Source organism: Macaca fascicularis, chromosome 16 (assembly GCF_037993035.2).
Source record: "Macaca fascicularis isolate 582-1 chromosome 16, T2T-MFA8v1.1".
Lineage (NCBI taxonomy): Eukaryota > Metazoa > Chordata > Mammalia > Primates > Cercopithecidae > Macaca > Macaca fascicularis.
Window position 1 is genome coordinate 8,479,909 of NC_088390.1, and position 27,496 is coordinate 8,507,404.

Below are 27,496 nucleotides of genomic sequence, written 5' to 3' on the forward strand. Positions count from 1 at the left end.
ACTCTCTTCCCTCATGGTCTTCTCCAGAATGGTCAGAGTTCTTTTTTTTTTTTTTTTTTTGAGATAGAGTTTCGCTCTTCTTGCCCAGGCTGGAGTGCAATGGCGCAATCTCAGCTAACCGCAACCTCTGCCTCCTGGGTTCAAGCGATTCTGTAGCTGGTATTACAAGCATGCGCCACCACGCCTGGCTAGTTTCATATTTTTAGTAGAGACAGGGTTTCTCCATGTTGGTCAAGCTGGTCTTGAACTCCTGACCTCAGCCCGCCTCAGGCTCCCAAACTGCTGGGATTACAGGCGGGAGCCACTGCACCCGGCTAGAGTTCTCATTTTAAAAAATATGCATCCATTGCTTTTTGATTTGGTTGTGACAGACTGGCTTGGATCAGATTAGGATTCTTTTAGAGGACGATGTAAAAATTAGATCTCTCTCTCTTACACACACACACACGCACACACACCACATACACACACGGCTGTTTTAAGGCATCAGAAAGCACTCAACATGTGTGGAATTAAATAACCAGAATCCTGGAGAGAAGGGAACCACTTTGAGGTCAGGGGATATTCTTCACTGCTTTTGACTCTCAAGAAATTTGCCAGTTTGCTTGGGAGACATTGAGGCTGGGCAGAAAAGGGTAACCTAAAGCTTGGGCAGTATCACAGGGCTCAAAAATTAGAATCCAAGGCAAACAGAATGTAAGGAACTAAGATCCTGGGGAAAAGGGCATGAGAGAGGCGAGCCCCAATTTCCATGTAGTTTCTTTTCTCAGAAAATTTGCCAAATCATATTCTCTGCACGTGTTGTTGTGAGGGTGAGGGGCAGAAGCAAATCAGAAAGCTATTCTTAAGCTGAGCCTCGCTTTTGGGCTTTTCAGGGTTGTGAGAATTTAAAAATTGGAGTTCAGGGTCTGATAAGAAGAATCTGGTAAATGCCCTAGGGTTTCAGAGAGAGTCCTACAAGACCATGACCGAGGAATCAGGGCAATCCAGAAATAGACCAGCCCACACAAAGCCTGTAACATCTCAATTCCTGATTGGATTAAATGATTTGACCCTACTCTAATGGGCTGGCCGGGGGGTGAAGAAATTTACATATTTTCTGGAGAACATCATTCAGAGCCTCTACAATTTTTGTTTTAACTCCAACCTGTAAGTGAGAATGCGAGTTTTCATTCTACCCAGCATCCAATATTTAACAAAAATTAGCAGATATACCAGGAGACAAGACCAAATAAACAAAAAGCAAGAAAAAACTGATTATAGAACCAGATCTAAAGGAGAACAAGGTATTAGTATTATTGTATTTGAACTCTAATACACTGAAGAAAGTAGATAGGGGCTGGGTACAGTGGCTCATATCTGTAATCCCAGCACTTTAGGAGGCCAAGGTGGGCGGATCACTTGAGGACGGGAGTTCAAGACCAGCCTGGCCAACACAGCAAAACCCCGACTCAACTAAAAATACAAAAAATTAGCTGGGCATGGTGGTACATGCCTGTAATCCCAGCTACTCGGGAGGCTGAGGCATGAGAATCGCTTGAACCTTGGAGGCAGAGGTTGCAGTGCACCGAGATTGTGCCATTGCACTCCAGCCTGGATGACACAGAGAGACCCTGTCTCAAAAAAAAAAGAAAAAAAAAAAAGTAGATAGAAATTAGTTTTAAAAAGAATTAAATGGTAATTCTGGAACTAAAAAACATACTCACTAAGATGTAAAAAACCCTCTATAGATAGGTTTAACAGCAAATTAGATACAACAGAAGAAAGGATTCATAAATGAATGACAGGTGAGTGGAAAATATTCAGTCTAAAGTATGGAATGGGGAAACAGGTGGAAAACACAGAAAAGAGCATAAGAGCATATGGAACGTGGTGTAAAGGTCTACATACATTCAGTTGGAATCACTTAGATACAGGAGAATGAGTGGCTGGGTCGGGGTAATAGTTGAGGCGTTAGTGACTATGAATTTTACAATATTAATGAAAGACATTAAACCACAGATTTGTGAAACTCTATAACTCTTCAGAAAAAAAAAATCCACACCTAGGAGCATTGTAGTAAAACTTCTGAGACCAAAAACAGAGAACTCTTAAAAATCAGCTGGGGAGGAGCCAGGTGCAGTGGTGAGAACCTGTAGTCCCAAAATACTAGGGAGGCTGAGGCAGGAGGATTGCTTGAGCCGACGAGTACAAGGCCAACTTGAGCAACGTAGTGACACTCAGTCTCTTAAAAAAAAAATCGATCCAGGAGCCATGCCTCACACTTGTAATCCCAACACTTTGGGAGGCTGAGATGGACAGATCACTTGAGGTCAGGAGTTCGAGACCAGCCTGGCCAACATGGTGAAGGCCTGTCTCTACTAAAAATACAAAACTTAGCCGGGTATGATGGTGGGCACCTGTAATCCCAGCTACTCAGGAGGCTGAGGCAGGAGAATCCCTTGATTCTGGGAGGTGGAGGTTGCAGTGAGCCAAGATTGAACCACTGCACCCCAGCCTGGGTGACAGAGTGAAACTCTGTCTTAAAAAAAAAATCAGCTGAGGGAAAAAAAGACATGTTATCTTTGGAGAAGCAGGCATAATTCTTCGAAGATAAATGATGGAAATCAGGAGACAATGGAAATCAAGGATGCATGTTATAATCTTCAAAGGGCTGAAAGAAAATAGCTGACAATCTAGAATCTTCTACACAGAAAAATATTCTTCCAAAATAAAGGTGGGCAAGCCAGGTGCGGTGGCTCACGCCTGTAATCCCAGCACTTTGGGAGGCCAAGGCAAGTGGATCCCCTGAAGTCAGAAGTTCGAGACCAGCTTGGCCAACATGGTGAAACCCTGTTTCTAGTAAAAATACAAAAATTAGCTGGGCATGGTGGCGGGCGCCTGTAATCCCAGCTACTTGGGAAGCTGATGCAGGAGAATAGCTTGAACCCGGGAGGTGGAGGCTGCAGTGAGCCAAGATCGCGCCACTGCACTCCAGCCTGGGTGACAGAGTGAGACTCTGTCTCAAAAAAAAAAAAAAAAAAAAAAAAAAAAAAAAAAAAAAAGAAAAAAGAAAAAAAGAAAAGAAAGAAAGGTGGGCTATAGAGGTTTACAAATGAAAACAGAGATAATTCATTGCCAAGAGAGCCTTACTAAAAGAAATACTAAAGGAAGTTATTCAAGCAGAAGGAAAACAATCCAAGGGCAGCACAGAAATGCAGGAATGAATGAGTGAAAAGACGTAAGTAGGTGGAGAAAATATATGAATATTGACCATACAAAACAATTAGAGTGTCTTAGGAATTAAAAAATATGTGAGGAATTCCATGACTATAATAGCCAAAAGGTAAGAGGGAAATAGTGGAGTTAAATTGTTGTAAGCTTCTTGCTTTACCTGGGGAGTGATAGAAGTATGAATTATAGTGGTCTACTAATTTAATAATGAATGTCATAATCTCTAAGGTAACCATTAAACAAGAATACAAGAATGCATAATTAAAAAGCTAATGGGGGCCGGGCATAGTGGCTCATGCCTGTAATTCCAGCACTTTGGGAGGCCAAGGTGGGAAGATTCCTTGGGGTTGGGAGTTTGAGGCCAGCCTGGCCAATGTGGCAAAACCCCATCTCTACTAAAAATACAAACATCAGCCGGGCACGATTGTGTGTGCCGGTAATCCCAGCTACTTGGGAAGCTGAGGCAGGAGAATAGCTTGAACAGGAGGCAGAGGTTGAAGTGAGCCAAGGTCGTGCCAGACTCCATTAAAAAAAAGAAAAAGCTAATGGGGAAATGGAGTAATTCTAAAAATCTGATTATTTAAAAAGAGGGTAAAAAAGGGATAAAGTAAGTAAATTTCCTAAAAATGTTTTTGACTATTTGCATTCTTCTGCTATGAATTTATCTGTATCTTTTCCCCAGTTATCTATTTGGATGCTTTCCTTTTCTTATTGATTTAAAATAGATATAAACCCAGGTAAATAGAAATATGTCCATGTGGGCCGGGCATGGTGGCTCATGCCTGTAATCCCAGCACTTTGGGAGGCTGAGACGGGCAGATCACGAGGTCAGGAGTTCGAGACCAGCCTGACCAACATGGTGAAACCCCCATCTGTACTAAAAATACAAAAATTAGCTGGGCGCGGTGGCAGGCGCCTGTAATCCCAGCTACTCAGGAGGCTGAGGCAGAAGAATCGCTTGAACCCGGGAGGTGGAGGTTGCAGTGAACAGAGATCACATCACTGCACTCTAGTCTGGGCAACAGAGCGAGACTCCGTCTCAAAACAAACAAACAAACAAACAAAAAACAAAAAAAGCACAAAAAACTATGTCCATGTGAATATTGCAAATACTTTCTTATAGGGACCAGTATTAAATCTTTGTGCTTTTACCCTGAGTCAGAACACTAACGGCCTAGTTTATTTACTGACCACTTGCTTTGATGCTCATGAGAAGGCTGTTCTGTTAAAGTCTTAATGCTTTGCACGCAGCAGGAGCTCAACAAATGCCTAATGAGCTGAACTGAATTGAGGTCAAGGGGCTAAGCAAACATAGGGGTGCTGCATCATTGTCAGAGAGTAAGGAGTTATCTGAACCAGCGACAGGAATAGTGAATGGTGAATGGTGACGGGACAGAAATAAAGAATCAAGGGATCCGTTACAGAAGGCTCAGACCTTGAGCTGCAGCTTTGAGAGGGAATGCCTGGAGCAGAAATGAGCGGTACATACCTAATCACGGCCAGCAGGTGGCGCTCTAAAGACGTCTCGTTGCTATCCAGACTCCCAGGGCCAAGATCTTGCTGGAGCACCGGGAAGTGGAAACTGAGTGAGGCATGGGGAACCTCTCAGCCCTAACTTTTTGCTCTGTGCTTCCTGCAGAAGTGCAGTTCCCAAGATCAAGAGCCTGTAGGTATTTTTGCTTTGTTTTCCTATACTTGTTTGGCTTGTGGGTGTCTGTAGAGCACCATCCACTCAATTCAGTTTAGAACAGTATGGTCTCAAACTTTGATGAGCAAACGCATCACCCACTTCTCTTGTGAAAATGCAAATTCTGATTCAAAAGAACTGGGGTGGGGCCTGAGGTTCTGCATCTAACAAGCTCCCTGGTGGTGACTCATGCCCAGTAGTTCTAAAATTTGTTAGAACATGCTGTGTAAGTTTCCATCTCTATGCAATATGGGAGGTGAGAGAGAAGCAAATCCAGGCTCTTCTCTCAGAGTTTACCAGAGTGAACACAATTTCACAGAAATGTCTGAAATACAAGTTAGAGTGTGAGTCTACTCACGGCATAACCTTGGGCAAGTTGCATGACTTCTTTGGGTCTCAGTTTTCTCATCTGTAAAATGGGAATAGTAATAGCCTCTACCTTAGAAAGTTACTTGAGAGTTAAAGCAGGATATTGCGCATGAAACACTTTGCACAGTGCCTAGCGCATAGTAAACCTCAACAAAGCTTGGGGCACCCTAAGAGCAGTATGGAGTCGGGCAGGTTACCCTGGCAGGGTGGTAAATTGGAGGAAGCAAGTAGTGGAGGTCAATCCTTAAGAAGGTGCCATCTCGGGCCAGGTGCAGTGGCTCATGCCTGTAATCCCAGCACTTTGGGAGGCTGAGGCGGTTGGATCATGAGGTCAGGAGTTCAAGACCAGCCTGGCCAAAATGGTGAAACCCTGTGTCTACTAAAAATACAGAAATTAGCCGGGTATGGTGGTGGGTGCCTGTAATCCCAGCTACTCAGGAGGCCGAGGCAGAGAATTGCTTGAACCTGGGAGGTGGAGGTTGCAGTGGGCCGAGATTGCACCACTGTACTCCAGCTTGGGCAAAGAGGGTGCTGTCTCAGTTATCAGGATATCCATCATCTGGGAAGAAGGGCATCAGGAGGTGAGGACAGAGAGCCAGGGAGAGGTCAGGTGCCTTGATTAGCAGGTGGCAAACCCAAGAGGGGCTTTGAGGGGATTTAAGTGTGCTGCAGGCTAAGCAGGAAGCAGGCTTTCTTCTGGAGGTGGAGGTGGGCAGGATTTCCAGGCAGATCAAGCTGCGGCTTTCCGCACACTCCCCTATTTCACATCTTTAGGGGCTTCAGAGACTTGCGAGAGGAGCTAAAGAGGAGCCAAGGGTCACCCTGATCCCGCCTGCATGCATGGCTTTGCCACATCCTGAAAAAAGCCTCGGTCCCACTGCCATGGATTCCTCAGCCCAGGTACCTAAGTTTACCCGCAGGCTTTAAATAGGGGTGATGTTTCTATGTACCTCTAAGGTCCACAGATATTTATGGACTTAACCTCCAGGGCTCTGATGAGTGCTCCTGGGGATACAGAGACAAATCCACACAGCCCTACCTTCACGGCTGACTCTGGGGAGAAAAGACGTCACCCTGGGAGAAGGAAAAGAAGGATCCGTGAAGGGCCTCCTAGCCCTTCTTAATAATGGTGCTTCTTCTAGATCGTAAGGCTAATTGAGGCATGAGACCTACAGCCACTGTGGAGGCAACAGTGTTCAGTCTTCAGACCAGGGTGTCTGACCTAATAAAGCCATAAGGAGTGAGTCAGATCTGATAGGGCTGGAAGGGGACAACCACTAAGACTTAAAGGGGCTAATTGGACTTGGGATAACTTACGTTATCTCATTTAAGCTCTACACAATACTATGAGGTCAGTACCAGCACTGTTTCCATTTATAGATGGGGAAAATGAGACTCGGAGAGCAAAGCAACTTGCTCAAGTTCTTTTTTCGTTGAGACGGAGTCTCGCTCTGTTGCCAGGCTGGAGTGCAGTGGCACCATCTCGGCTCACTGCAACCTCCACCTTCCGGGTTCAAGTGATTCTCCTGCCTCAGCCTCCCGAGTACGTGGGATTACAGGCGTGTGCCAACATGCCTGGCTAATTTTTGTATTTTTAGTAGAGACAGGGTTTCACCATGTTGGCCAGGCTGTTCTTGAACTCCTGACCTTAGGTGATCCACCTGCCTCGGCCTCCCAAAGTGCTGGGATTACAGGTGTCAGCCACTGTGCCCGGTTTCAAGTTCTCACAGCTACAATGGCAGGTGGAGGCTATGTGACAAGTTCATTGTCTTATGTACCACGTTATGTGCTTGGCCTGCATGGAGAGACAAACAACATTGGCATCCACTGTCTCCCCCCTTAAATAGTGACAGCTCTTGTCCATGCCTTTACCCTCCAAATACAGGAATGAAGGCAGGAAAGTGGAGGAGAGAACAGGTCATCTGTCCGGAAGGCCAGTGGCTTCCAAACTACACATGCAGGCGAGATGGGGAGGCTGAAGGCCTGGCTGAGAAGTTAGAACTTGAATTTCTTCTTCCCTTCCCAAAGCACTGCAGTCTTGCTCAACACCAGCTGAGTGACGAGGCGGGCAGGGTTGCCTCACTTCAGGGCAGTAGGCCCCAGCCTTCCTGACTCTAACCCATTTCCGGTCCTTGCGTATCTTTGGTCGGACGGTGGTTCTCACTCTTCCTATTGACTTCTGCTTTGTGTCAGCAAGTTTAGCGTGGGCCCCGTATGCTGCCGTGGATCTGATCAGCTGAGGCCTGAGACACAGGACCAGGTACATTGGGTGGAAAGGGCTGATTGGAGAAGGTCTGGGCCACAGGACGGTTTGCCTGAGAGATGCCAGAATGGGGGGGGCTCCTGATGTCTGAGGACCCTCTGTGCCCATGAGGCAGGTGGATTGTCAAAGGCTGAGGTCCGTTTGGAAAGTTGGTTATGTCCCTGTGGCGTGAGGGTTGGGTGATGGGTGACATAAAGAGATGGCTTTGGTGGCTTCCTGAAACCACATCATTTGTGCACATCTTTCCCCAAGAGTCTGATCACCTTGATTTGGTTTCCTATCTCCTGAACTGCCCACGTAGCATTTTTCTGGTTTGCAGAGGGAGCTCGTAGGGTTCCGACAGATTTATCTGGAGCTGACAGAGACAATCAGTGCGATACACTGAAGTCATGCTGAGCTGACCAAGTTAGGGGCTTACGATCACGTCCTGGGACCTTGACTTCACTGCTCATGGACCATTTGCTTCCCTCTGAACGTGTTTTCTCATCTACAAAATATAAGACATCTCTATGTTTTTGGACGTTTGTAAACTTAAGCAGAATGATGATTGTGAAGGTGTTTTGTGAACTGTATGGTTGTATTCTTCAGGCTTTGGGGTTCCTTTTATTTCATTTTGTAAATGGAACTAGATGATTTTTCCTGATAATATAATATCTGACAAAAATTTAATCAGGACAGAGAAATTGGAAGTGTTTGCATAATTCTATCTCCAAAGATTAATACTTTGGTACATAGACATCTAGACTCTTAAATGAATATTTTTATGTCAAATCCTATTTACTGTCTTGTAACCTTTTTTTCACTTAATAATATCTCTTGAGTGTCGTCTCTGTTAATTCATAATTATCTACCTCGTCTTTTTTAACAGCTGTGTAGTATTCCATTGTGTGGCTGTACCATGATTTATTAAACCAGTCTCCTGTTGGTGGGCTGTCTAGGGTATTTCCAATTTATTTCTATGATAATAAACAGTGCCACAGTAAACATCACCGAATGTACGTCTTTGCACACTAGTCCTATTATTTCCTCAGAATAAATCCTTAGGTGTTGGATTCCTAGGTGAAAGGTTGTACATATATTTAGTTTTCATTCATTTGTCCAGATTCCCTTAAGAAAGGTCATACCATCTTATTTATTTATTTATTTGAGGCAGGGTCTTGCTATGTTGCCCAGCCTGATCAGAAACACCTCTTCCCACCTCAGCCTCCCAAGTAGCTGGGATTACAGGCCTGAGCCACTGTGCCTTCATTTGCTTAGTTTTTAGATACACATCACTGATTCCTCTCCAACAGAGCTATAAAATTCCCGGCAATCTGATCAAACGCATTAGATTGTCTCTCAGTCTCTTGTCTTGTTTTCTTTCTCTTATTCCTCAGAGACATCTGCCTGGTGCCTCATCCTGCTGCTCCTGCCTGGATCGGTTTCTCCCCAGGACTGCTGAATGTTGTCATTTTAGGAATTCCTTTTTCTGTTTCTTGTGTGAATCCTCTCTCTTTTGGATTCCTTCCGTCCGTCTGTCCTTCCTTCCTTCCTTCCTTCCTTCCTTCCTTCCTTCCTTCCTTCCTTCCTTCCTTCCTTCCTTCCTTCGTCCCGTCCTCCCTCCCTCCTTCCCTCCGCCCTTCTCTCTCTCTCTCTCCCTCCCTCTCCCTCTCTCTCTTTCTTTCTTTTCTTTTCTTTTCGTTCTTTTTTGAGATGGAGTCTTGCTCTGTTGCCCAGGCTGGAGTGCCGTGGTGTGATCACGGCTTACTACAGTCTTGAATTCCCGGACTCAAGCCATCCTCCCACCTCAGCCTCCCAAGTAGCTGGGGCCACAGGCGTGTGCCACCATACTTGGCTAATTTTTTGTATTTTTTGTAGAGATGAAGTTTTGCCACTTTTTAATTTATATATATACTTTTTTGCCACTTTATAGTTTTAACTTTATTTATTTGTTTAGAGATAGGGTCTCACTCTGTTGCCCAGGCTGGAGTGCAGTGGCTCAATCACAGTTCATTGCAGCCTCGACCTCCCCGGGCTCAGGTGATCCTCTTACTTCAGCCTCCTGAGTAGCTGGGACTACAGGCACGTGCTGCCATACTTGACTGATTTTTGTATTTTTTTGTAGAGACAGGGCTTCATCATGTTGCCTAGATTGTTCTGGAACTCCTAGGCTCAAGCCATCCTCCTTCCTCGGCCTCCCAAAGTACTGGGATTACAGGCGTGAGTCACTCATTTTACATTTTTAATGTGCCTTGCCCATTTTACATTTTGTGGTAAATATATGTAGTATATATGTAGCACAAAGTTTACCATTTTAATCTTTTTTTTTTTTTTTTTTGTGATGGAGTCTCGCACTGTTGCCCAGGCTGGAGTGCAGTGGCGCTATCTTGGCTCACTGCAACCTCCGCCTCCCAGGTTTAAGCGATTCTCCTGCCTCAGCCTCCTGAGTAGCTGGGATTACAGGCGCCCGCAACCACCCCCGGATAATTTTTTGTATTTTTAGTAGAGACTGGGTTTCACCATGTTGGCCGGGCTGGTCTCGAATGCCTGACTTCGTGATCCACCTGTCTCGGCCTCCCAAAGTGCTGGGATTATAGGCATGAGCCACTGCACCTGGCCCATTTTAATCATTTTTAAACATACAGTTCAGTGGCATTAAGTACGTTCATGTTGTTGCGCTTACTATCACCACCACCCATCTCCAGAACTTCTTCATCTTCCCAGACTGAAACTCTACCCATTAAGCACTAAATACCCATTTTCCTCTCCCTCCCTCCCTCCCAGGCCCTGGCAACCATCAGTCTATTTTCCGTTTCTATGAATTTCACTCTTCTAATTACCTCATATTTGGAGAATCATACAGTACTTGTCTGTTTGTATGGATCTCACATTTTCCTCCTCATTTTCTTCCCTGTTTTGGTGACATGCATCTTCCAATGATAGGAGGTAATTTTGTTAGGTTTTGACTATCTGGAAACAGGCCTTCATTCTATCCTTATACTTGTTAAAGGGTCTGGCTTGATTTAGAAAACTGGTTGGAAATGTTTGTTTTCTCTGAATGTTAAAGGCAATGGTTCATTGTTTTCAAGCTTCTAGTTTATTGTTGAAATCTTCTGCTATTATGATTCAGGATCCTTTGTACTTGTGCTGGTTTTATATGGAAGTTTTTAGGGGTGTCTTGTCATCCTTAGGATTCTGAAATTTCATCTGTGGGTGTTTCTTCATTGATTGTCCTGAGTACTCAGGAGACCCTTTCAACCTGGGTGTTCATGTTATTCAATTCTGGAAAAATCTCTTGAATGATTATCTTAGAATAATTCCTTCCTCCTCATTTTCCCTGTGCTTGCTTTCTGAAACGCCTATTATTTGAATATTAGACTTTGGGGTTTATCCTCTCATTTTCTTCCTTTAATCTCTGATTTGGGTGATCTGTCTTTTGTTCTCCTGTTTTGGAAGATTTTCTCAATTTCATGGTCATAGTCTTCAGATGAATATTTTAATTTCGACCCTCATTGTTTTTAAAAAAGGGCTCTTGTTCTCATTTCCTTTTTTGAAGCCCCATGTTCTTGTTTCATGATGTAATGCCTTTGTTTATTTCTCTGAAGATATTAAACATTTTTTCCAGCTTACTTCTTCTCCCTGCATTGTGTTTATTGCTGCTGAATCTCTCTCTCTTTTTTTTTTTCTTTTTTATTTCTTTCTTTTTTTTCAAGACAGACTCTTGCTCTGTCTCCCAGGCTGGAGTACAGTGGTACAATCTCGGCTCTTTGCAACCTCTGCCTCCCGGGTTCAAGTGATTCTTGTGCCTCAGCGTCCCGAATAGCTGGGATTACAGGCATGCACCACCACGCCTGGCTAATTTTTGTATTTTGACCTCAAGAGATCTGCCCTCCTTGGCCTCCCAAAGTGCTAGGATTACAGGCATGAGCCACTGTGCCCAGCCTCTTTTTTCTTTTACTTTTCCTGTACCTATGGATTATATTGAAGCCCTTGAATTTCTTTTACGCTATTTTGTTCTATCTTTCACATTGGAGGTTTCCTCAAATGTTTGGTGATTTCTTGTTGAATGTTCATTTTTATGATCAAGGAACTAGAAGCTGATTGGAGGGTGTTTGTGTCTGTGTGTGTGTCTGTATCTGGCCTTGGTTGTTGGATCTCTGTGTATGGTGATCAAATGGGGGGACTAGTCCCTATGATTGGGAACCCCCCAGAAGAATGCTCCAGTCTCCTGCCTGGAGGGTACAAGCCAGGCTGCTAACATTCTGGGGGGCCATCGGGGGACACGAGGGAGTCTCAGCATTCTGTATGTAGCTTCAAAGACTTCCCCTCTCCCAAATCCTTCTTCCCTTTATGGTGTAGTGACTTAACCCTGCCTGGGATGTGTCCAGTCTCCCCAGATCTGGAGCTCTTCTGGTTTAGTTCCTCCAGTAAGCACACCTTCTCCCGCTGGGGTGGGAGAGAAGTAGATGCCTTGGCTTGTCGATTGCCTGGGCTGTGAAGCCCTGTGTTGAAACGCTTTGTAAACACATCATATGTTTCGACAGATCTTCCTGTTTTTAACCCCACCCTACCTTGCTTTTCAAAGTAACCCGCACCTCCAGTTCCTGAGACGTTCTGGAGTTAGAGGCACGGCACTGCTTGCTGCTGGTTGGCATTTAGTTTTCAGCCTTTTCTGATCGACCACATCAGCTGTCACTTACTCATCCACTTTCCAGCTTCCAAAATCCTGTCGACATCCCTTGTCCGCTGTTGTCTCCTTTCCGATCCTCTGTCCTTGTGGGTTTATACCTTTTAAAATTTGTGTTTGGTCTTTTTTGTTGGTGGGATTTCAAGAGGAAGTGAAGATACACGTGTTTAATCCATCGTGGTAACTGAGATGGTTACTGCATTCTTCACTCTGCGACCAGCATCGCAGGAGACAGTGGGCTTCCTTACACTTTACGAACATTGGGTATTATCATTTGTCTTAAATTTTGCTAATCTGATAAATAAAAAGCAAGGAGATATCTCAATGTCATTTTAATTTATGTTTAAAAGTTATTAATGATATAGCTGAGGGTCTTCTTAGGTGTTTATTGGCCATTTATATTTCTTCTATGAACCATCTATTTGTGTCCATCGCTCATTTTTCTACTAGGGCAGAATGACTGTTAATGAGAATAATGTATGGCCAGCTCTATAAAAAAGTTTATGGCTGATTCATTCCTTCCTTCCTTCCTTCCTTCCTTCCTTCCTTCCTTCCTTCCTTCCTTCCTTCCTTCCTTCCTTTCTTTCTTTCTTTCTTTCTTTCTTTCTTTCTTTCTTTCTTTCTTTCTTTCTTTCTTTCTTTCTTTCTCTTTCTCTCTTTCCTTCTTTTCTTTCTTTCTTTCTTTCTTTCTTTCTTTCTTTCTTTCTTTCTTTCTTTTCTTTCTTTTCTTTCTTCTCTCTCTTCTTTTTTACTTTTTGTCAGAGTCTCACTCTATCACCCAGGCTGGAGTGTGGTGATATGATCACGGTTCACTGCAGCATCAACCTCCTAGGTTCAGTGATCCTCCCACCAGAGCCTCCCAAGTAGCTGAGACTATAAGCACACACCACCATACCTGGCTATTTTTTAAATTTTGTATACAGGCAGTGTCTTGCCATGTTGCCTTGGATGGTCTTGAACTCCTGGTCTCAAACAATCCTTCTGCCTGGGCCTCTCAAAGTGCTGGGATTACAGGTGTGAGCCACCACACCTGGCCTGATCCCTTATTTTCTTGTATATGCAGTCTCAGAGCACAGACTTCAGAAAATAGTGGTTCTTAATGACTTCATCTAAAGTTTTTGATGATTTTCTTCCCTTAGATTATGAAATTAATATGTGTTTGCTATAGAAAATTTGGAAAATACTGATAAACACAAAAAAGAAAACATGAATTACTCAGAGATAACCACCACTTATATCCTCCCAGTCTTTTATTCTGAGCATATACTTATAAAAAGAAAAGTGGAGTAATTTTATTTTGTGTCATGCTTTCAACTTACGAAATCATAATTTGTTCTCATGTGCATTGTTCTATGACATCATTTCCAGTGACCATACAATATTTCTTTACATGTATATACAATCATTTATTTAGCTAATCTCCTAAATGACACACATGTGGGTTCCTATTGGGTTAAAATTTTGATTAACATGTTCCTCTGTTGATCATGACCCCATCTAATCCCGTTTCCACCATGTATCTGCTTAGCATTCTCTTTTTTTGGGGGGGAAAAAGGATAAAGGTAAACTTTAATTCTTTTCAGGTTACATTATTACTAATTCCAATGTAATGAATACAGACTCATGGAAATTTTCTAGAACTTTCCATGTTTGTTGCTGGGTCAGAGGGAGTGGTTGGGAAGGGTCATTCTGGGACCCTCATTAGATATCTCCACAGCTTTGCATCACCTTCCTCCCTCCCTCCCTCCTGTCTCTCTCGACATGAAACTGTCGAGGGCCAGAAGCACCGATGAAGGAGTGCGAGATGGAATAAGGAGAAAAAAGAAGCAGATCACCCGAGAAATAATAGCTTAACAGAGAGAAAAATCCAAAGACGGAGACTGGTCTAAGCTGAAGACCTGAATTCTGTCCCTGAGTCTGCCACTAACTCAGACTCATATGTCCTTGGGCAGATTGCTCAACTTCCCTGGTTTTCTCATGTGGCAGATTATTCCAAAGTTCTCTTCTGTGTCTGAGGGTCTATGAATGCTGACCTTGTCATACTAGCTGTGTGACCTTGGAGATGTCGCTTAACCTCTCTAGGACTGGGTTTCCTCATCTGTAAAGTGGGAACACGAATAGCGGCTTCATAGCATCGTTATGAAAGAGTGTTTGTAAAGCACTTACGCGAGTTAAGTTCTCTGAACCTGCTCTGGTTCAGGAGGCAGCCCCCCAAAAATAAAATTAAAACACCTCACACAGGGCCTGTCCCATACTAAATATTCAACGAATGACAGCTGTTTTTTTAAATTGCATGCTGATTGTTATATAAGAAGAGGACAATGACATCATCCCACACTCTGCGTACAGAAGGGACTCTTGGCTTCTCAAAAGTGGTTTCAAAGTTCAATTTGCATCTGGGACAGATGCCAAAGGGCAAACTACAAAGTCACCACTGGCCACTGACCTCCATTCTCAGTTTATTCTTCCCTGGGGCCTGGACGCCGTCCAGATGTGGGTCAAGTAAACAGGCTGCTGTTTATAAGTTAGATGTATGAATACCAGGGGAAGCAAAGGGAAGCCCCATTTTTCAAATATAAAATATCTATGAGTGTAAGAGAAGAGGAACCAAGCCTTAGATTAGATGAATCATTAATGTTAGGGATGCTATTAAGGAAAAGCTGACGTACTTTCAAGTTGTCATTGATGAGCATGGAGACAGGAAGCAGAAGTTGTGGGTGTAGCTGAAGTTTTGCTCTTTGCTTGTGTGTATTCTTGGACAAATTACCCTTTTCTGTAAATCCAGTAGGCTGGACTATATTTTTATTCCCTAAGTGATGGTCTGTGTACTACTGGTGACAGGCAGATTGATGTTAGGTGGTAAGAGATGCACATTTGAAATTTCAATAGGTATTTATTTTAGGGAATGTTAGGGAAAATACAATCAGCATCAAATTCTATGATTTCATAGAGATGATCGTTTAGAATGAGGTTAATGGAAGATTTAAGCTAATCTTTAAATACGTGAGTAAATTCAAATAAATATTCAAAGATGATACGCAGAAATAGCAAATAACGTGCAGGTGGTAAAACTGGAAGATCAGAAAGGGGTAGGCAGAATAATAGCCCCACCAAAAATGTTCACATCCTAATCCCCAGAACCTGTATGTTACCTTATATGGCAAAAGGGACTTTGTAGATATAATTAAGGCTTTTGAGATGGGGGGATTATCTGGGCCAGCTCAATGTAATCAGAAGGGTCCTTATAAGAGGGAGGCTTATCAAAATCAGAGAAGGCAATATGATGATGGAAGCAGCTATGGGAGCAAATGCAGCCGCAAGCCAAGGAGCGCTGGTGACCTCTAGAAGCTAGAGGAGGCAAGCAACTGACTCTCCCCGAGTTTTCAGGAGGAAACAACGCTGCCCGACACCTTGATTTTAGCTCTTTAAGTATCGGTTTAGACACTCCTGACTTTCAGAAGTGCAGGAAGATAAATCTGTTGTTTTAAGCCACCAGGCTTGTGATAATTATAGCAGCCACAGGAAACAAATACACCAGACCTTAGATGCCCATGAAGTGGTGCATTCTGCAAGATCAGCAATTCCTTAGGGCATAGAAAGGAACGTTGGCAAGAATAAGACCATCCTTAGTCATTACCCTCACCCTCCCAGGAGAGGGCTGACTCTGCTGTCACGTTCTGCAGACTGGCCAAGGAGAGGAAGGGCTCTCCGCTCCACCAGGATGGTGCTTGGCTAGATGTCGGGGTGGGTCCTGACTCACTCACTGTCAACAGTGTCATCTGGTTCAACCTGCTCATTTTACAGATGAAGAAACTGAGGCCCAGAGAAGGGAAGTCTTTTTAACAAAATCACCTGGGATAGGGCTGATTTGGCCAAGGTGAGTAACACGAGGCATGGCTGGGTTCTCACACCAGTGTGGGAGCCCTGAGAAAAGGTGGTACCTGCAATGACTGGGGGTGGAGGGTGGACCTTGCTGTCCTTTGATCCTCTTCTCTATGCATCTGGGCCTCTTGCTTTCAAACTATTTCCTCTAATATCTTTTTATCAGGGTGTTAATAACCATCCTGTTAACACACAATCTTTAGAAAATTGTTGAAACAGCAACATGCTTGGAGAAAGGGCTCCCCTGCCTATCCCCTCCACCCCCACTATTTTTTGTTGTTGTTGACAGAGTCTTGCTCTATTTCCCAGGCTGGAGTGCAGTGGCGTGATCTCAGCTCACCGTAACCTCCACCTCCTGGGTTCAGGTGATTCTCCTGCCTCAGCCTCCCAAGCAGCTGGGATTACAGGTGCCCGCCACCACGCCCGGCCCCCTGCCTCCACTTTATCTTGTCCCCAGCACTTCAGTGAATGTCTTCTCTTCTGCCTGGCCTGCTTCCCTCTCCTGAAAGGGGCATTTCTACCGTGATTAACATGGAACCTGGGATGTTTCATGTCTGCAATTCAGTGTTTATGAGTAAAAATCCACCTCTAGGCCGGGCGCGGTGGCTCACGCCTGTAATCCCAGCACGTTGGGAGGCCGAGGCGGGCGGATCACAAGGTCAGGAGATCGAGACCATCCTGGCTAACACAGTGAAACCCCGTCTCTACTAAAAATACAAAAAAATTAGCCGGGCGCGGTGGCGGGCACCTGTAGTCCCAGCTACTCAGGAGGCTGAGGCAGGAGAATGATGTGAACCCAGGAGGCGGAGCTTGCAGTGAGCCGAGATCGCGCCATTGCACTCCAGCCTGGGCGACAGAGCGAGACTCCATCTCAAAAAAAAAAAAAAATTCCACCTCTGTATTATAGGCACTCCTGATTGGAGAAGTCCTGTCGCCTAATTTTGAGTGGAAAATGTTTTTGATGTAAAGGCCATAAAACCCCCTTGTAATTTTCTTTTCTTTTCTTTTTTTTTTTTTTTTTTTTTGAGACAGAGTCTTACTCTGTCGCCCAGGCTGGAGTGCAGTGGTGCCATCTCGGCTCACTGCAACCTCTGCCTCCCAGGTTCAAGCAATTCTCTGCCTCAGCCTCCTGAGCAGCTGAGATTACAGGTGCCCGCCACCACACCCGGCTAATTTTTGCATTCTTAGTAGAGATGGGGTTTCACCATCTTGGCCAGGCTGGTCTTGAACTCCTGACCTCGTGATCCACCCTCCTTAGCTTCCCAAAGTGCTGGGATTACAGGCATGAGCTACCGCACCTGGCCCCCCTTGTAATTTCGAAGCAGACATCTAGATTTGTGTTGTATCATACAGGGTCGGATGAAAACTAGTGTGAAATTTATTCTGCGATCTCATGACTGTTATTTTGCCATATTTAGTTTTAAATGGTTGGAGTATTGTTTTGTTCTTATTTAGACAGTGGTCACCAGACAAGTGACTCCCCCTTCGGCCCCCGCCGCCCAGAGAAGCAATCCTTAACATTCCAGATTAGCGATAAATGACATCCCAGGTATTTCTACCACTCAAAGTCTCAGATCTCGTTATGTTTTCAGTTAGTAGGTGTTTAGAAGGTATGAAATTGAAAAGATTGTAGGGTGGAAACTTACACTGGAGAGCCAGCATGTATGTTCACAAGAGGGAAGTGTAGTCCGGGTGTGGTGGCTCATGTCTATCATCCCAGCACTTTGGGAGGCTGAGACAGGCAGATTGCCTGAGGCCAGGAGTTCAAGACCAGCCTGACCAATATGGCAAAACCCTGTCTCTACTAAAAATGCAAAAAATAGCCAGGCATGGTTGTGCATTCCTGTAATCCCAGCTACTCGGGAGGCTGAGGCAGGAGAATTGCTTGAACACAGGAGGTGAAGGTCGCAGTGAGCCGAGATCAGACCGCTGCACTCCAGCCTGGGTGACAGAGCAAGACTCTGTCTCAACAAAAAAAAAAAAAAAAAGGAGGAAATTGTACATAACAACATAACATCAGGTTGGACTAATTAGGGAGTCACAGCAGAAGGGAATTAATTCCTAAGATCTGTGTTGCAGAATTGGGAACGCTTTCATTGAGGCTTTACTGACATGAGTGCCCAGTCACTCTTGTATCCCCTGGGGTTACTTGGCTGAAAGGCTGCCTTTTAAAAATATTTTAACAGCTCCTAAATCCATAGGCTTAGGAAATAGTTTACATCATTTACAAAGAATTTTGAGGAAATTATCTTGCTTTGTTAAGTATGGATGCATCCTTAGTTTTTAAACTTTAGAAAATTACACATTTAAGACATTTTTGATAAAAATACAGAAAAGAAAAAAAACGAAGGAAGAACAGATGAGACAGACAGAGAGAGATTAGATTGTGATCTCACCTCATGTCAGTGTCTTTGTCCCCAGACTCTTTGTCTAATGACAATGTATGCATGTTTTTCTACTTTGCAAAGACGGGATCACATACCTATGGTTAACTGCTTGATTCATTTAACTGTATATTGTGGACATTTTCCTTATTAATATTCTTCTAGAGCATTGTTGTTACCATTTGGATACTGTTTTTGTTTTTGTTTTTGTTTTTGTTTTTTTTGAGATGGAGTCTCGCTTTGTTGCCCAGGCTGAAGTGCAGTGGTGCGATCTCGGCTCACTACAAGCTCCGCCTCCTGGGTTCACGCCATTCTCCTGCCTCAGCCTCCCAAGTAGCTGGGACTATAGGCGCCCGCCACCACACCTGGCTAATTTTTTGTATTTTTAGTAGAGACAGGGTTTCACCGTGTTAGCCCGGATGGTCTCGATCCCCTGACCTCGTGATCCACCTGCCTCGGCCTCCCAAAGTGCTGGGATTACAGGCGTGAGCCACCGCGCCTGGCTTGGATGCTATTATATTGTGTAGCTATCACATCATTCCACTTCATTAGTCCTTTAGTCTATGTTGTTCCTAATTTTTTGCTAAACAATGCTTTGATGAACATCCTGTTGGACAATTTGCACACATCCTGAATAGTCCTTTGGGTAAATTCCTAGAAGCAGAATGCTGGATCACAAAGGTTGCACCTTTGTTTTTGTTTTTTTTTTTTTCCTTTTTCTTTTTCTTTTCTTTTTTGAGGCGGACTCTCGCTTTGTTGCTTTGTCACCCAGGCTGGAGTGCAGTAGTGCGATCTCAGCTCACAGGAAGCTCCACCTCCCAGGTTCACACCATTCTCCTGCCTCAGCCTCCCAAGTAGCCGGGACTACAGGTACCCGCCACCACGCCTGGCTAATTTTTTTTTGTATTTTTAGTAGAGATGGTGTTTCACTGTGTTAGCCAGGATGGTCTCGATCTCCTGACCTTGTGATCTGCCCACCTCGGCCTCCCAAAGTGCTGGGATTACAGGCGTGAGCCACCGCACCCAGCCCTTTGTTTTTTTAATATAAAGTTTTTATTCCTTTTACATTTTTTGTAGAGACGGGCTCTCATTGTCTTGCTCAGGCTGGTCTTGAACTCCTGGGCTCAAGCAGTCCTCTTGCCTTGCTGCCACAGTGCTGGGATTACAGGCGTGAACCCCTGTGCCTAGCCAAGGTTCCACATATTTAAGTGTTTGATACAGGCTGCTAAACTCCCTACCAAGAATTGTGACATCCTCCTCAGCCCTTTACACGAGGGTGCTAGTTTCTCAGTGCTCTTGTATGCATTTGTCGTTTAATGTTTTAGAATCTCTTATACCTGTTGGATGAAATATGGACTCTCTTCTTTGCTGTCCTACTTTGAATGTGTTTGATTAGGATCAAGGTAGGATATGATTCACATGTTTCTTAGCCGCCTGCATCTAAACATTTGTCAATTGCTTCTTATTGCTTGTTTCTTTTTGTTTTTTTTTTTTTTTTTTGAGACGGAGTCTTGTTCTGTCGCCCAGGCTGGAGCACAGTGACCAGATCTCGGCTCACTGCAAGCTCCGCCTCCCGGGTTCCCGCCATTCTCCTGCCTCAGCCTCCCGAGTAGCTGGGACTACAGGCGCCCGCCACCTCGCCCGGCTAGTTTTTTTTTTTGTATTTTTTAGTAGAGACGGGGTTTCACCGTGTTAGCCAGGATGGTCTCGATCTCCTGACCTCGTGATCCGCCCGTCTCGGCCTCCCAAAGTGCTGGGATTACAGGCTTGAGCCACCGCGCCCGGCCTATTGCTTGTTTCTAAAGGGAAGTTCTTTATTAGACTTCTAAACTAAAAAAGTGCTTTGAGGCCAGGTGCAGTGGCTCATGCCTGTAATCCTAGCACTTTGGGAGTCCGAGGTAGAGGATCGCTTGAGCCTAGGAGTTTGAGACCAGCCTGGGCAACATGGTGAAACCCCATCTCTACAAAGAGTACAAAAATTAGCTGAGTGTGGTGGCACATGCCTGTGGTCCTAAGTACTTGAGAGGCTGAGGTGGGGGGATCACCTGAGCCCAGGAGGTCAAGGCTGCAGTGGACTGAGCGAACCACTGCACTCCAGCCTGGGTGACAGAGTGAGACCTCGTTTCAAAAAAAAAAAAAAAAAAAATTGAAAGCTTTTATTCAATAAATGTTAACTGCCCGTAACATGCCAGGCATTGGGGTCACAGATAAATAAGGCATGGCTGCTGCCCTAGGTGCTACCTTAAATCTAAAATATTAAAAAAAACCTTGGCTAGTTTTTTCTCCTTAGCACTTGTTACTGCTGACGTACTCAGGATTGTCTATTTTTTTCTTTTTTTTTTTGAGTTAAGGTCTTGTTCTGTTACCCAGGCAACTAACCCATGGTGCAATCATGGCTCACTGCAGCCTCAAATCTCTGGCCTCCAGCCATCCTCCCACCTCAGGCAACAGAATAGCTAGGATTACAAATGTGAGCCACTTTGCCCAGCTAATTTTTAAATTTACATGGAGATGAGTCTCGCCATGTTACACAGGCTGGTTTAGAATTCCTGGCCTCAAGTGATCCTCCCACCTTAGCCTCCTAAAGTGTTGAGACTACGGGAGTAAGTCCTTGAGCCCAGCCTCTTTATCTATTTCTGTTTCCCTTCTATTTTCCTTTTTTTTTTTTTTTTCATTTTTAGAAAACCTCCAGGAAGGAAAGAATTTAGCTTCTTTTGTTAATTGTGCTATGCCAGGCATCTAGAACAGGGCCAGGCCCTCATTAAATATTTGTTGAATGGTTGGAAGCATGATCTTTTGGTCCTGGCAACTTTGACTCATTGACTTACCTGGTAATGGGAATCAGGCTGAAATTGCTTAATAAGCTTAGACTGGTAAGAAACACTCCATTTCTTTTCAGCCCCGTCATTTCATTGGTCTAGTTTGGGAGTAGGTAAACCTGGCGCCACCTTGCCTGTGTAAAGGTATGTGAGCACATCTCGTTTTTTTCCCAGGGACAGTCACACTGTTTATAGAGGTGTGATGTCAACAGCCCTTAGGGTTGTCAGGTGTTAACCCAATGAGCAATTAACAGTGTCATGCCATCTATTTCTTGGGAGGCAGCTGCCACTGTGGGGTGTGGATAGTGGCTGTCAAGTGGCTGGGATGACAGCCAAGGATGATAGTGAAGACTGAAGCTTGGGGAAGTCAGGAAAACCATGAGGTTCTAGATCAGGAGGAAGTCCATAGTTCAGGGAGCCTTCTGGGAAGAAATTAGGACTAGCCAGGGATTCATGGGAGCATGGCAGGGTGTCAAGTTCCATCAATAGGGGAGAAAAGGCTAGACAGACCTCAACAGGGGATTAAAGGCTCTTGAAACTTCAGTTTACCCCCCTGCATAAGGATGAGGGTCTCTTTCTTTCCAGGCACCATCACCAGGGGCAGGACCTTCATAGGAAGGCCTGTTTCAGCTGCAACCTAAACTGTTCTCATTTTTCTCTTCTCTAAAAGCCGCCTTTCAGCAGGCTATACCTGGTGACCTGCACAAGGCAAAGCACCCTCCTGGCAAGGGGGCCAAGGGCCAGAAGCAGGCTGCATTCTCAGGCACAGTGGAAAGGGAAGGAAGGGGAAGGGGGCTTGGAACCTAAGACACTGCATAACAAATTCATCTCTACCCAATTCCAGCCTTTCTGTTGACTTACAGCCAACTGGAGTTTGAAAGTGTGGAGACAAACTCTGATGGGAGAGCTGAGGTTTGGGAGTCTGAGCTGCTTTGAGTGGTCGGTGAGCTCTGTTTGCTCCAGAAGCTAATGAGGATGCAATAAATACAACAAATAGAACCTTCTTTCCCTTCAAGGTGGTATGGGAATAGCCCAGGCTGGGCTGTTTGTGGCTGGCTGTGTCAGGGACCAAACCATAAGTGAGCATTTTTGAATCAGACATGAGTTGGTTACCATTCAAAGTCTTGGAAGGGAGGTTGGGCATGGTGGCTCATGCCTGTAATCCCAGGACTATGGGAGGCCGAGGGATCTGGCATTCTGTGGACTGCCCAGCAACCCATTTACATGACCAATATTTATTGAGTGGCCACTCAGTGCCAAATGTTATGATGAAAAATTAAGATGCATTTCTCTATTTAAGGCATCTGCACATACTTCTATGTTGTTTTAAAATTTCACATCTTGGTTACATCTTATATTGCAGTCTTCGGTTTTAAGGGCCTTGGCAACTTGACGGAGGAAGAGAATCCCATGAATATTAAGCCCTATTTTCACTCAGGGAGCAGTCCTGTCACACTGTTTCCTTTGCCCTGGTTGTTTTTCTTTATAGCATTTCTCATGATCTGGCAGAAATAGATTAGTCTATTTGCTTGTTGTCTATTTTCCCTTTAGAATATAAGCTAATTATATTGGGTAGGGGCGGGGGGTGCTTTTTAAAATTGTACCGGGATCCCCATGGCTAGAACAGTGCCTGGTCCTCAGCAGGCACTAAACTCCTTGCTAATGAATGAAAGACTTTTCTCTCTATATAACACCACTTCTCGCCTCAAGGCTGAAGTGTATATGTGTGTGTATGTGTGTGTGTGTGTGTACATATATATGTGTGTGTATATATATGTATGTATATATGTGTGTGTGTGTGTGTGTGTGTATATATATATTCTTTTTTTTTTTTCTGAGACAGAATCTCACTCTGTCACCCAGGCTGGAGTGCAGTGATGTGACCTTGACTCACTGCAACCTCTGCCTCCCAGGTTCAAGCAATTCTCCTGCCTCAGCCTCCCTAGTAGCTGGGATTACAGGCATGTGCCACCACACCCGGCTACTTTTTGTATTTTTAGTAGACATGGGGTTTCACCAGTTGGCCAGGCTGGTCTCGAACTCCTGACCTCGTGATCCACCCACCTTGGCCTCCCAAAGTGCTGGGATTACAGGCGTGAGCCCCCATGCCTGGCCCCAAGTGTATATTTTTAAGATTTTAAAAACACATTATTATTAATATTATTTAATTACAAAAGCAAAGGATATTGCATTGGGGATTGTAGACACTGTGGCTTGGGTTTAAGACTTAGGCTAGAGAAAAGGCATAGTTGCCTATGACCCAAATCTTAGTTCCTTTGTAACCTATATCATCTAAGTTCAGCCTTTTATACCAGTGAAAATTCCTGTCTATGGTGATTTTTTTCAGGATTTGGGGTATTTTCCAGAATGTTCTGTCAGTCTTGCCTTTGAAGTTATAGCCACCAGACCATTGGTTCATTCTTTCACTTTTGTTGAAGCATATTAAATGAGTGTTTACTAAGTGCCTGTTGTTGAGGATATATTTAGACAATCAACACTGTCCCTACACTCAGTGAGTTTTGGTTTCTTGGAGACCGAACATCTCTGTGACCAAAAGGCCATGTTTAATAAGTCTCTTGTGAACTGTGTAGAGCTCCATGTGAGCTCAGAGGAAGGAGTGCTCACTTTGGGGCTTTGGGTATCAGGGAAGTCTTCCTGGAGGAGATAGCATATGAGTGAGACTTCAAAAGGCAGAGGAGAAGGTGGGTCGGCCAAGCCTAGGGAGCAGCTATAGCGTACAGGGCAGTGGGAGTCAACAAGATAGGTCCGTAGAGGAAGGGAATCATCTATCTGGGGGACCATGCTGGAGGGTCTGGCCAGACCTAGATAGGTGATCCATAGGATATAGACCACAGAAGTGGGCTGGAGTTGCTTTGGGAGGGCCTTGAGTACCAGACTACTTTGTTCCTTATCACAAAGGTAGCAAGATGCCAAAGCAAGTTTTGGAGCCAGGGATGCTCTGTATACAGTGGGATTTTAGAAAGATTATTCTTATGGTTATGTGTGGACTGCTGGGCTGAAACAAGAAGACATTCGAGGGAGAGAAGTTTGGGGAGGGAGGGAGAGACAAATAAGAAACTTTGGATTATGGGCGATGTGGGAAGAAAGTACTGAAGAATGAATAGATTTACTTGAGTTTAGGAAGGGAGAGTCTTTGGTCTTTGGTGACCACAAGAGTGAGATGCAAGCTGGGGGCGGGAAATGATTAGGGGTATTTGATGAGTGCCTTGTGCCTCACTGACTGGAATGATGGCACCATTGACAGAAACATGAAAATGGTTTTGGAAATTTCTGTTGGGGCAAAGGCAAATCTGTTTGGGGTTTTGGCACGTAGAGCTGGAGGTGGTGGTGGGACAGCTGGTGGACATAGCCGCCAGACCATTAGCAACTGGCCAGCCAGTGGGTGTCCCTTACCCAGCTAGATCTATACCCTTAGAGATCAGCAAAAAATGCTGGCCAAAGGAATAGAGAGAGATTAGGCGGAAGCTGATTTTGAGATGTCTTGCTCACCTGATTCAGTAGAGTTAACTATGCCCCATCTCGTCAGAATTTCCACAGTGGGCCTGTGCGCATGACATCACCTGTGAGTGTGTGATGTGGCCAAAGTCCAGCATCTTTACTAGCTAGGGTTTGGGCTTGTACCCAGATCTCCCTTAGGGTAGCTGGTCAGCCTCCACCCCTCCCAGTGATGGAATCTGGCCTGTTTCCTGAATCTCGGAGTTTGTGACAGAAGAGATTTGGGATCCTCATGCATGCTCTCAGGGACTGTGACATTAACCTCTTTGGCTCAATCCAAGAAAGACCTTGTACAGGGACCCATGCCTCGGCAAACCCCTTCCTAATGATTTATAAAAGCAGAGAGCGGGGCAGCCCTCACTCACCTTTTTTAACACCATAAGGCTGGTTTTATAACTTCTGTTCCCTTTCGGGGCTGATTTCCGTCTTCCTTTCCACTTTATTTTTTCTGGATTTGGTATATTGGAAGCAGGGGCTGGGGCAAAGGTTGCTGATAGTTAATTGCCATGCCCAGTCCCTGGGTCCATCTCCTAGGGAGAAAGCTCAACCACGAGGAGGAAGGAATTAGATCAGTCTGGGCCCTCTGGCACCTCTTAGAATCCTGCCAGGCAAAGCTCATTCATTAAGATAAGGCCAATAGTCCAGTCCTGACAAACACCAGTTCTGGGTCTGGGCTGCGTGGGAGGGGTGACAGCTTGGAAGATGATGCCAACATTTTCCGAGGGGCCTGGCCTGCCATTTAGATGACTCAGTGCGTTTCCCAGCACCTCAGCCAGGAGGCAGGGACAGAGCCGCAGCCCTTCTTAATTTTTTTCCTCTTGAGATAGGACTGTTTTGTCCTGGCACCAGGTCCATAGGAAAGCCTTCATTCATCCTCTCCCTGTCTGTGATCTCATCAGCCAGAGCACAGCTTCAGCCAGGGAAGCAGAGCCCCGGAGCCTGAACGAGCTGTATCAGCTCGTTGTCCCAGGTCACTGGCGTTGAAGTAAGACCTGCTTGAGTTTAAGCCCTAGCTCCTCTGGGTCTCCGTTTACAATATGTAAAATGGAAGCAATAATTTCAGCCTCACAGGCTCATTGTGAGGATTGAGGGAGGGAAAGCATGTAAAGCACTTAGCACAGTGCTCTAGCCCAATACATGGTAGTAATTGCTAATACTCCCCCTTCTTGATTAGCAGTATACTAGTTGTTAATAGTGTGTTTTCTGGAGAGTCAGACAATCAGAACAGGGTGGGTTTGAGGCTTGAGGCCTCATCTTTCTAACTGAGAGACTTTGGGAAACTTCATCTTGCAGAGTCTGTTTCCTCATTTAGAAAATGGGAATAAGAGTACCTGTCTCATGGGATTATTGTGAGAATGAAATTAAGCAGACCAAGTGTTTAGCACAATTTCCAGTGCATACAAGAGAACTTCGAAAAGTTCATAGAAAAATTAAATTAAAAGATAAAATTAAAAAATACAAATTTTATTTCTCAAGCTCCATCAAGGAAGGTGAAGACACTTTTTTTTTTTTTTTTTTTTTTAAACAGTCTCACTCTGTCACCCAGTGGCATGATCTTGGCTCACTGCAACCTCCACCTCCTAGGTTCAAGAGGTTCCCAAGCCTCAGCCACCTGAGTAGCTGGGATTACAAGCACATACCATCACATTCAGCTGATTTTTGTGTATTTTTAGTAGAGGCGGGGTTTTACCATGTTGGCCAGGCTAGTGTTGAACTCCTGGCCTCAAGTGATCTGCCCACCCCGGTCTCCCAAAGTGCTGAGATTATAGGTGTGAGCCACTGTGCCCAGCCAAAGTCAGGACACTTTTGTAACCAATGATATCAGTCATTTATTTAGTACATCCCTAAAGAACTGAGGGTCTGGGGATTTTAAGCACGTTAATGCAGTCTTTTTTACGTTATTAACTGAAGAAAAATGGGTGCCCTTTAAAGATTTTTTAAGATTAGGAAACAAAAAGTCTTCAGAAAGAGCCAAATTGGGACTGTAAGGTGATGTCTAGTGATTTTCCACTGAAACTCTTGCAAAATTGCCCTTGTTCGATGAGAGAAATGAGCAGGAACTTTATCATGGTGGAAAGGTCTCTCTGGTGAAGGTTTCCTGGGCATTTTTCCACTAAAGCTTTGGCTAACCTTCTCAAAACACTCTCATCATAAGCACATGCTATTATTCTTTAGCCCTCCAGAAAGTCAATAAGCAAAATGCCTTGAACAACCCAAAAAATGGTTGCCATGATTTTTGCTCTTGACTGGTTCACTTTGCGTTGACCGGACCACTTCCGTCTCTTGGTAGCCATTGCTTTGATTGTGCTTTGTCTTCAGGATTGTACTGGTAAAGCCAAGTTTCATTTCTGGTTACAATTCTTCAAAAAAAAAAAAAAAAAAAAAAAAGCTTCAGGATCTTGATCTCACTTGTTTAAAATTTGTGAAATTTTGAAAGCTCTGTTCTTGTCAGTAGCTGACCTGGGCACAATGGTTTTGGCACCCATTGAGTGGAAAGTTAGCTCAACTTAAATTTTTCAGTCAGGATTGTGTAGGCCAAATCAGTTGAGATATCTGTGGTGCTGGCTATTGTTTCTGCTGTTAATCATTGAACCTTTTGAATTAGGGCATGAACAAGATTACTTTTTTTCCTCACAAATTGATGTGGAGGGTCTGATGCTGTGGGATTCATCTTCAACATTGTCATGTTTCTTCTTA

General features: G+C 44.5%; 1 protein-coding gene across 3 annotated transcripts in view; it reads left to right on the plus strand.

Annotated features, from left to right (window-relative positions):
- Positions 1–27,496, plus strand: part of NDEL1 (nudE neurodevelopment protein 1 like 1) — a 64,613-nt gene that overhangs the window by 1,466 nt on the left and 35,651 nt on the right. Inside the window, exon 1 of one of the 3 annotated variants that reach the window (XM_074018565.1) lies at positions 7,439–7,529. The exons of the other annotated variants lie outside the window; for them this stretch is intronic. The gene's annotated coding sequence lies outside the window, so the exon portion shown is untranslated. Of the gene's footprint in view, positions 1–7,438; positions 7,530–27,496 lie in introns of those variants that run through there. 3 annotated transcript variants of the gene reach the window in all.